Raw genomic sequence first — 11973 nt, forward strand, 5'->3', positions numbered from 1 at the left:
AGATCTGTCACAGTCAGTACAGAGACAAATAATTTGTTTAAAGATCTGGGATTAAGTGACTGAGTTCTCAGCCCTAAATGGGAAATGGCATCTTCTGGACAATTCATGACACAACTATCAAGCCAGTCAAAATTTTGATATAGAAGAGGGGAGGTTCTCTTCCACCCTTATCCTTTGGTGAAGAGCTACGGGCAGGGCATAGCTTCTTGAGAAGAGAGAATCATTTTTCTTTGAGGATGTCCCACTGGTAGATTCCCCAAGCTCCAGGGGGTGGTCTCACATGTGTGCATGCGTAGGCAGCACTGGTTGGACTTATTGAGCTATCAAAGAGAAACATAACCAAAACAGAACGGAGGATTGGAGGGGGGATATGTTGGGAGGATATGGGAGGAGTTGGAAGAGGGAAATGTGGGGTGTATATGTACATCTTTCATTGTATGTGTGCAATCCCAAAGAATAAAGAACAATTATAAAAAATACAACAGGAAAAATATCCACTGTTCTGATAAACATTTATGAGTTGACACATAAATGAATCTGGAGTTAAAGTTTCAGAAGTTGCAGGTTCTCTTAAATTAATTGTAAATTTCAAAGTGTGTGTGAGTTTTACTCTCAAGAGTAACAGATTCTCAAAGGGATCAAAAGAAAGTTAAAAATGGACCTCGTGATGTAGCTCAGTTAGTAGACGGCTTGTCTGGTATACACAAAGTCCTGGGTTTGATTAATAGCACTGCATAAACCAGGCACCATGGCCAACAAGCATAATCACAGCACTTGGGAGGTGGAAGCAGGAGAACCAGAAGATGAAGGTCATCCTTGGATACACAGCAAGTTCAGTACCACAATGGGCTACATAAGACTGCCCCTACAAATGTTTAAAATGTAAAAATTAAGTTTACACAAGATGAAAAACTATTCTTTAGAAGCTGAAAGCTCCTCTTGGAAAAACATGCCACATTGTCACCAACTATCTATGGTGAAGGTTGCATCTCTCACTAACTTCCCTGACCCTCTGTTTCCTAATTTGAAGATGGAGGAGTTTGGACGAGAGGAATGAATTTTAAGATCATGACCAGCTCTAACTTTGTAGTGCTATGTAGGACTCATATAAACTTTTAAACAATAAAATAAACTCACAGAGTGTTTGGCTAGATAATTCTTAAAGCAGATTTTTAAAAATCATTACTTCATATTTGCACATGTGATATGTGTGCATGTGTGGAGGGATGCATATACATCTCCATCTATGCTTCTGTGGAGGGCAGAAGTCAATGTTACATGCCTCCTTCTATCAGTCGTCACTTTGCTTTACAACAGGTTCTCACTGAACTGGAGCTCTCTGATCCGGATAGACTGAGAAGCTCAGGGAGTGTCTTTGATCCTATTGTCTCCACCTTCCAGCACAAACACAGTCATGTGTTTCTACGCATGGTTTTTACATGGTTGCGTGGGAACCAAAGTCAAATCTTCATGTACACACAGGGGGCGTTTTACACACTAAACCATCTCTTCAGCCCTAAGATATGACACCAATATAACCAATGAAGTATTTAAACTGGAAATCAAACTGTGTGAGTTCTGAGCGACCTAAGTGTCATCATTTGTCAATGTCCTGTCTCCTGAAAGTTAGATGTTTGGTTTCAGATGAAATTCTTGGACAGGTTTACATCCTCTACTGTTTAAATACTTTTCTGTTGTAGGGCTTTGCATGATGCTCAAATGCTTAATGATCAAAAACAAACATTGTAGCTGCCTATTGAGATGGGATCAGCAGACTAAGAGGCAAAAAGACAGCATGAATGCAGGGCTCCTCCAATCTAAACATGTGGTCGAGAGGAAAGAAAACAATTCTTGTCCCTTCTAAAATGCTTGTTATAACTTAACAGTGGGTCCATCAAAATGTGGCTGGAGATGAGCAGGGGTAATCCCTGTGAAGAGCAGAAAGAGAAGCCAGCAATGAAGCTGGCCAGGCTCACGCTGTGGGAGACCCTTGTTTATTTTTTCTCAGAGGCCATCCAGTCCCCATTAGTCAGCGCCCTAGGATAAGCCTATAAATATTTACTATCTTCTTGGCTCAGCCACTGGACAAGTGACTGAAAACTACTCTCTTCATGTGACTGGAGTTTGGACCCACATCTGACGTCTTCAAGGCATTCTAAATAATTGATTAATCACATCCTGAGGAGCTATTTTTAAAATCCAGGGGAGTTGTCGGTGTTCAGATCAAATTATAGTGCTACAGGCAACCAACAGACCCGCAGCGAGGCATCTTGAGATGAGAATACAAGTAGTGATAACATTTTTAATACTCTAGGTTACTTTGAAATAAGGTTGATATGCTAATGAGTATTGCTAGAGATGAAGTTTGAAGGAAAGGACCACGCCTGTCTTCAGGAAAGAAATCAACACTGAGCAGAGTTACTTCTTGAACATTTTAAGTTAGTTAACTTCTGATTGTTGGAGAAATTATCAAGAAATAGTTACTGTTTTTCTATTTTGAAGTTTTCCTAATAATTTACTAGAAAAATGTTGCTTAGTGAATATTGACAGTATGTCAGGCAATATCTATGAAAACCTTTCAGGTTTATAATGTGCTTAAAGCTTGAAGGGAGGGAGAAAAATCTGTGTGAAAAGGGACACACTATTTTCTTTGAAGTCAAACTTGTCTATTTCAGGGCTACAATTTAATACCACATTGTTTATTGCTCAAGCCCAAACTCTCTGTTTTATTGATGTATTAACTATATTGTGTTCAAACCTGAAACTTTTGATGGCCAAACAATATAATGATGCCTTTTTATGTAGAAATTTTGTGGTTTTGATATGAGTAGCCTGTAATTGTGACTGAATTGACCTCATTGCATCCCAAAAGCAAGAGAGAAGAAGTAACAATATACTACTTTAAGAACAAAATAAAGACATACAGTTTAACAATAGCACAAAATTTACTGCCTGGCCTGAAAGATGGTTCAGTGGGTGTCTTAGGGAAGGTTACTATTGCTACGATGAAACACCATGACCAAAGGCAAGCTAGGGAGCAAAGGGTTTATTCACCTTATACTTCCACATCATCATTCATCATTGAAGGAAGACAGGACAGGGACTTAAATAGGGCAGGAACCAGGAACCAGGAGTGATGCAGAGACTGTGGAGGGGTATTACTGGTTTGTTCCTTATGGCTTGCTTAGTCTTCTTTCTTACAGAACCAGGACCACGCGCCTAGGGGTGGTCCCAACCACAATGGGCTTGGACCTCTCCCATGAATCACTAAGTAAGAAAATGCCCCACAGGCTTGCCTACAGCCTGATCTTATGGAGGCATTTCCTCTAGCTTATGTCAAGTTGACATAAAACTCCTTAGCACAATGAGTAAAATCCCTTGCCACACAAACCTGGTGACCCAAGTTTAATCTCCAGGTTCTATATTCAAAGGATAAAATTGACTCACAAAAGTTGGTCTCTGACCTCCGCATGCATCATGGCATATACTCCCCCCACACACAAACATGATAAATTAAATAAAAATTTAAAAATCATTACCCCAAACTGTTCAGTATGATATAATCATGTCTATTATTTGTTCACTTATTATATTTTGCTGCTTTTACTATTAATGGCTCACTGTGATAATCTCTCCTAATATATCATAATTGTAACTTTTATACTGAATTCTCTGGAATAAAAACACAGCTTTTCCCAAAATTTATTGACTTAATGAAAGTAGTACACACTATAATGTGCAACATTTTATGAAAGTAATGCTACATGGCACATAAAATGTACTCGATCTGCCCTCTTTCCTCTGAGTTCATCTATTTATTTGTTTGTTTTTGACACAGAGTTTCATACATCTCAGGCTGGTCTTGAACTGTTTATGTAGACAAAGATGATCTTAAATTTAACCTCCTTCCTCCACCTCATCTATGTGCTGAGATTATAGCATAACCTACCATGGTGCTTCATGTGATGCTGGGGATTGAGCCTGAGCCTCAAGCATGCCAGGGAAACAGCCTACCAACTGAGATGCATCCCAAGACCTTCAGATTCCTATAACCATGAAGAAGGAAAAGCAAGAGGAGAAGGAGGAGGCAAGTAGTCAACTAAACTTGACAATCAGCTTTATTTTTCAGTTGTCTTCCCTGTCATATGGAACTAGGCACACTATGCTTGTGATGTTGAATAAAACAGAACATTTCAATATGTAACATGTAGGCCATCTTTTATTCATTCACTTAAAACTCCTCCTTTCAATATTCCCAGTTCTGAGCTTCAAAATCTAGAAAAGGAACAAAGAAGGGAAACAGAAACCAAGGAGGGCATCTCCTTATGCACATTAAACATTGAAGAACGGATCACTTAGGGGAAAGGAGGGTGAAGAAAAACACTTGCTTATTGGAGCTTTGTTACAGGGAGGACTCCTTAGGGTCTCCTGGGAACCGAGCCACCTCTCCAATTGTGAAGAGATGGGAAGGAATAGGCCAGATTCTCAGGTAGAAAGCAGCATGGTGGTACCTGGGAGGAGGGCAGTGGTGCTGCAGGCTGACTGTGGGAAGCTGCCTGAAATGAAATAGAAGTCAATTAAAGAGACAGCATGCACTTAAAGGGCACAAAACATGTGACAGCAAGGCAGAAAGGGGAGTTGGGATCAATCCAGGAGGCACTGGTATCTCCTGTGGGATTTGAGGATGCACTTTCCCTTGACCATGATAATGTAAAGGGGATGAAAAGGACTGGGATGCCAAAAGATAAAACAACTTTCAACAATCATATATAGTCACGGATGGTTCAAATGTTCCTGTAGGGATAGTGTGTTTGTATTGCTGAGTCTATGTGACATCTAAATTATGAACAGAAGAATGAGTTCTACTCTCAAGAACAGGGCAAAACACTTATAAGGACTATACATAGATGGCAATGTGACCAAGGGAAATTTTATAGGATTGGTCAGAAAGACTTTGTGAGAGAGTCTGGAGGTAGAGGTATCTGTGAGAAAGCTGAGGCAGAAGAGAGTCTATAAAGGAGTGAGGGGAAACACATACAAGGTAAAGAATGTGGAGACCCTGATACTGTCATCAGCCATCGTGAGCTCAATGCTATGCAACATCTGTGAACAATTCTGGAGAGAAGCAGCTTCGAGACCGTATGGTCAATTGCTTCTTGGGTTGTTCCAAAGTTCACCTCCTGAAGGAGACAGACCAGCTGGATGATGTGATTCTGAATACAGAATTTTGACCTTCAAACAAACCACATGAAATGAAATCCATTTCCATGTAATGCTATTGATGACAGTAATACGTGTCACAAAAGACAAGCCTGTAGGTGAGTCATGGAGTTGATCCTGAGTATTGTTAAGGCGGTCGTTGGATAAACTTTGAGATCATCCTAATCAAGCCTCTCATTCCAGCCCATTAGGACTCTGTGATGTTCGAGCTTCTTCAGAGTATGTGACTTGCATTATTCTCATAGACAATTTTGAAATGTGTGACCACCAAGGACTTCCTTTCAGGAACTCCTTAGAGCTGGAAACCTTAGAAGTCATTTGTAGTCCCTATAGTAAGGGACTCCATCTTTATGTCTTGATTACTTAGTGTGGTAACCTCCATGCTGTATCCTTCTTTCTTTTTCCTTTCTCTGCTGTTCCTCAACTTACCGCATTGTCTTCCCACAGTCTGTGATCCGAGATAGATGACCCTGAGCATTTTCTAGCATTAGCAATAGTATTAAGGCAATGGAATGAATATTGACCAAGTGCTAAGTCTTTTCCTTCTAATTTACCTATTCTGTTACCCATCATGGAAAGGAACTGTAAGGTAGATAGATAAGAACAAAGTCTGTTTTGAAAGAAAGTGGAGATTAGGGGGACTTTTCTATCATCTATCTATCTATCTATCTATCTATCTATCTATCTATCATCTGTCTGTCTATCATCTACCTACCTACCTATCTATCGTCCATCTATATATGTATGTGTATATATATATATATATATACACACACACATATATAATCTGTTTTTGTGTGTGTGTGTGTCAGATGTGTGTCACAGTGTGAATGTGTAGGTCAAAAGGACAACTTCATGAAGTCAGATCTCTCTTCCCACCTTAACATTGGTTCTAGGATTCCTGGATTTTTCATGAAGCACCTTTTCCTTCTGTGCCATCTCATTAGCCCTAGAAATCATGCTTATTTATTCATTCTATGGCTATCATTTTTTAAATATCCCAGCAAATAGTCAAAAGTTGAAGCATCAAAACTCTCCAAATACAGACAACTATTTCCATGGTGGAAGTAATAGGAGAGACTAGATGAATTAAAAGAAATAAATTTCAATGGAAACTAGAACCAAAGTTAAAAGAAATAAATTTCAATGGAAACTAGATCCAAAGTAACGGCATATGAGAGAAAGGAAAGTATACTCAATTTAAGCATTTCTGCTTCAATTCTGAAAATATATGGCTAGTATAGGTAAGGAACACCCACTTCAACAGAACACTCCTGCTGACATGGTAGAATCCATTAAGATAAAGAATTCTGGATGTGATTCCTGCCCTTTCACAATTTCCTGGACTGACAGGGCATGTGTGTAAGAAGGACAGAATGTTCTCTATGTTATGAGACAGAAAGTTCTCAGTAAGATAAGAAAAACCAACCCATGACCCCACATAGACCTACGACAGAAGCAACGAAAGAAGCTACTATTGTATGCAATGGAGCTGGCCATCAGGCCAGACCTGTATTATATATTCTACTGAATCTGTGATAAATAAAATGCCATTGCAATGCGCTTTCAGTCATTTGTCAGCTCCTATCCCTGATGAATGATGTGGAAACCAGCCACAGGTCTTTGTCTCCCCTTTCATGTAGCAGCTCTACTAGCTTGTGATTCACAGTCAAACGACCACACATGTGAGCACATCTCTATAACTCTGGAGGCCAAATGAAATGTGATGTGATGGGGATTACTAATGCTTTGGGCACACTTCAAAGCCATTTGGGCAAAAAAAACTTGTGACCTACTGTGTTCTCAATATTTGGAAGAAAAGAGTGAAATATGTTCAACCCCTACCCTCAGATCTCTAAGTAAGAATATTTATTGTATGTTTGTTACTTGTCATGCTCTGTTCCAATCATTGCGTTTCACCTAATTATAGTGGATAGGATGACCTTGAAGCACTGCCCCTAGAGTGCAACAGGTAACTGTTCCACCTGCCTATGACTTTGAAGTACATGCAAGCCCCTGAGGCATGGTCTCTTGGTGACCCTTAAGACCCAAGATGCACATAGGCATCCTCTCTTCACTCCCTCATGTGACTTGGATTTGGGACTGATAAAGGCAGCCAGCCAGCATTGCAGAACCTGTGTCAACTCTTGTTCTGTTCAGTGAGTTTTTCTCCTTATGAAATTCTTTTGCACATTGAACAGGCTCCGTGGATTTCTCATTATACCTAACTCATTTAAATCTCATATCATTCTATGTTATCTCTATTTTATAGATGAAGAAATTGAGTACCCATAGTTAAGCAATTTGAAGTTTCAGTTTCCATTGTAAAATATGATACAGTTGAAAGTTGCATTAGTCAGTTTTCTGTTACTGGGACAAAATACTTGAGCCAGTCAACTTAAGGAGGAAGAATTTATTTCGCTCACAGTTTCAAAGGTTTCAGCTTATGATCAGTTGGTTCCACTTCTTCAGCAGAATTTTCATGAAGGCAAAGAGTTGGTAGAATAACTACTCATCTTTCCAAGGAGGGTGAAGGAGGATGGAGGAACAGAGACAGGAGAGGGAATGTGTATGGTTGATTGAGAGATTCCATTTCTACTATCACTTTGAAGGGTATACACCTGTAGTCTAATATACTGTAACTAGGCTCTACCTCTTAAAGGGTTTACAACCTCCCAAGAGTACTACAGACTGGAGAATAAGGCTTTCCTGCAAGGGCCTACGGGGACAATGAAGACCCAAAGCATAACAGAAGCCACCATTCCCATCTTCTGCATAATAAGGAGCCAAACAAATTAAGTATCAGCAATTCTTCTAAGATTCTTCAGAGCACTGAGGACAAATTGATGATAGACAAGATGGAACAGAACTTAGAAGAACCATCTGACAATTCAAGTATATGTAGACCTTTGTGGTGGGAATATCTGAGGGAAAGGAAACAAGAATGTCAAAAAACAATGGTTGAAAAATTTCCAAAGTGAATAACAGGCATCAGTCCACAGTGCCAACTAATTCAGAGGACAACACACATAATAAGTGCTTATGGGCACATCATATCCAAACCACAGAAAATCAAAGAAAAAGAAAATATGGAAAGAAGCACAGGAAAATAAAAGCATCGCTTACAGGGGAAATGGATAAAAGGTACATTCAGTTTCTTTTCATTTCCACTCAAACAAGAAGAGAAAGGAGCAAAATAAAGTGGCAAAGAAAACAACAACCCGCAATTCTGTATCTAGTAAAACTATTCTTCAAAGTGAAGGTGAAGTAATTTCTTAGACAAAGAAAACTGTTACTGCTTTAATCCAACAGTCAGGGGGCAGAGACAGGTGGATCTCTATGATTTTGAGGCTAGCCTGGTCTACATAGTAAATTCCAGGCCAGCAAAAACTATATAGATAGGCTCTGTCTCTAAAATTTCAAAAACCAAACAAAAGGGGGATAGTTTGTGTATACTTTCTCGAATGTGATGTTGAATTCTTCTGTGGGGATGGCATGGCTCAGAAACATGTCACATGATAAAGGACAACATTGCAGAAGAAAGAAATGAAGATTAAATCAAACCTTTTTTTCTTAATCATCCTTACAGAAAATTATGTGCTCAAAATTATAACAGCCACTAAGTATTAATTATTATAGCACATGAGTCAGAGAGGCGAATAACAATTAAGTTGTTAGGAAAAGGTGGTGCTGTTAGGCACTTGCATTGCTCATGAAGGAGTGTTATTCCGAATGAACTTGAATTAACTGTGAATGTGTGCAGAAAATTTCTGATGCAATCACATACATATTTAAAAAAAAACAAAATGACAATTGATAATGCTAGGAGAAAAGAAAAACATGATCACATCAAATGTCCAATTAAAACTTGAGATGGTGGAGAAAGAGTAGAAAATAAAAATGAAAGAATGATGAGAGGGAAAAAATGACAGACAAGAAAGAGCTGTGAGTACAATGGACATAAATCTTGCCACAGGTACTTAGAAACTGATTGTACTAAAAAGCATTGACCCTATGCTGGCTCCCACAAAGTGACTAAAAGCACTAAGAGCAGGAAAAACAAACAAACAAACAAACAAAAACAGATGTCTCTGCCTTCGTTTTGGGCCTGTGTGAAAATACTCTATTTTGAGTCAGGCAGTCCTCAGTCTACACGTAGGCATGTCAATCACTCAAGGAGTATCTGTCTACAACCCCAGACTATCCAACCCATCTCCTCCTCCCTTGATGCTCAAGGCACAAAGATAAAAGGAATTGAGGAAACGTTACTGTCAGTTTTTTACAGAGTTCTGTTCCAGGCCTCCAAAAGTGCCTGAAGGGTCCCAGTCATCATCCTAATCCCACAGTCACCTTGCAGTCCGGGAGCAGGAGAACTGTGTAGGCACACCACTCCATCATGAGATCACCCTTAAACAGGAACAATCACCTATGAGACTAGCCTGTCTCTTCAACCAGTCAGGACATCTTAGAGCCAACTTCAAAATCATTAACTGAGGAGTAGTAAATGAGACCACACACTGATCAAGACTGCTTAGATATGTATACCTCTTGCCATACTCCAGTTCTTTCTTTATTTTGCCTTAGAGTTCATATCAGTCTCTCAAACGTGGATTTGTACTTGAGGTTTACTGAACATAATCATCTGTTCTTCTTTTTAATGTGATTATTTTGATTAAGTCTTATCTGGTTTTGCTATCATTCTTTTCTTTGATTGGTATGGTGTTTGGTATATTGATATATTGATTGGTGTGTATTGATTGGGTGATCAAGCCAAGATGAATTCCCAGAGACATGGCTTTTGCCCTAAAGCCCCAGAAACAATTTAACTCCGTTGAAAATTACTTCAGATACGAAAAAAACTAAATACACCAAGTACAAAACAAACATTGTTAGTATGCATTTAAAAAATAAGATCCAACTATACTTTGTTTACAAAAAGCCCATCTTAATAGACAGATTAAAAAAACGACAGATACCGAGAAAGATGAATCATATTAACATTAACCAAAACAGTTAAAGTAGGTACATTCATTTAATACAAAACCAATCTCCTTGAAAATATAATTATTTTGAATAAAAAAGTCCTACATAATGATAAAGGCATTACCATACTAAAAGATATAGCAATTCTTAGTGTGTATGCGTCTAATAGCAGGACATGTGAATACACAAAATAAAAACTGTTAGAACTACAAGGAGATGATTGGTGAGGTAGCTCAGCTTCAGAATACCATCATACAACCTGACAAGTTTAGTCTGAACCCTCGAACCAACATGGAGGAGGAAAAAGCGAAGACATTACAAAAAGTTTGTTGTTTGACCACCACACACAGACCATGGCATACACACACACACACACACACACACACACACACACACACAGATACACACAGACACACATAGACACACAGACACACACACATATACACACAGACAAACACACACACAGACACACACACACATATACTCACACACTGCTAATAAAGAACTGGAAAATAGTATAGAAAAATCAATGAAAGGAAATGCTGGTTCTCTGAAAAGCTAAAGAGAAAATGTAAACTTCTTATTGGAACAATCATTATTTAATAAAGGTAAAATGCACGTATTACTAGCACCAGAAATATAAGAGCTACTGTATTGACAGAAAGGGACAATACAGAAATATTGTGAATGACCAAGTGCCCAGGACTTTAATAACCTAGACAATCTACAAAATATATCATTTTCTCTTTTTTGTTTGTTGGATAAAACCAGGACACTAATAACACGTACTGAATCAGTGATGCCATTAGTACCAATGGGTCAGACAGTGGCAACCATTACGCTTCTGCATAGATGTCAGATAGGATACCTAGTCAGGAGTCACTGTTGGAGCCTGTCACAGAGTCCCCATGAAGTCCATTGTCTTTGCCAAAATCAAACCTGTAAGCAAACGAGAAGCCAATGCCCTCTCTACAAAACCAAAGAGTGTCACCTCTCTGTGGACCTTCAGGATGAAGCGCCAAGAGAAGTCAGCAGATGGGTTCTGGAAAGTGTGACCCTGAGGCTGGGGACACAGGAGGACCTTGGAACTAAGACTAAGATTTCTCCAGCCTCAGCCAGTGAGCACCTTGCATTGTGTTCTCACCCTGTTCCCGTTCACACTGGTTTGTTCTTCTGGAAGGAACTCAGCCTTCCAGTTGAAATCACTTGAAATAACCGGCATGTGCATTCATATAAGTACCTTATAAAATGTTGACAGGAGATGAAGGGGCACCCATAATGAAAATACTGGAAACTGCTCAGTGTCAAAGCTTGGCTCTAGCTTCCCCCGGCACCTCTGAAAAGTCATGGTTCTCCTATTCCTCAATACATAAAAAGTACAGTATCTTGTATGTTTTTACCAACTACCCACTGAACACTTAAACACAATTCAGCGGGACAGGGGGCTTTAAGTCTTATAGACATTAAACAACAAAATCCTTTTAAAAAACTTGCCTTTAAATCCTTTCCAAACCTGTCAAATGCTGGGCTGCAGGTGAGCCCCGAAGGAGGAGCCGACACTGGGTGAGGCCCCAGGGCTACAACACGGGAGGAGGTGGGTGTTTCTGCTGAACTACAATAACACCACAGGAATTTTCACATTCTATGGAGAATTGTAATTCGTGGAATATCCTTCAGTATACATTTCCAACAATCCAAGGCCCATGAACTATGTGCTCTGAGCCAGGATAAGGCAACCAGAAAGTAGTAATCCCTGTAAAGGCGACAGAG

Source organism: Peromyscus eremicus, chromosome 15, assembly GCF_949786415.1.
Source record: "Peromyscus eremicus chromosome 15, PerEre_H2_v1, whole genome shotgun sequence".
Taxonomy (NCBI): domain Eukaryota; kingdom Metazoa; phylum Chordata; class Mammalia; order Rodentia; family Cricetidae; genus Peromyscus; species Peromyscus eremicus.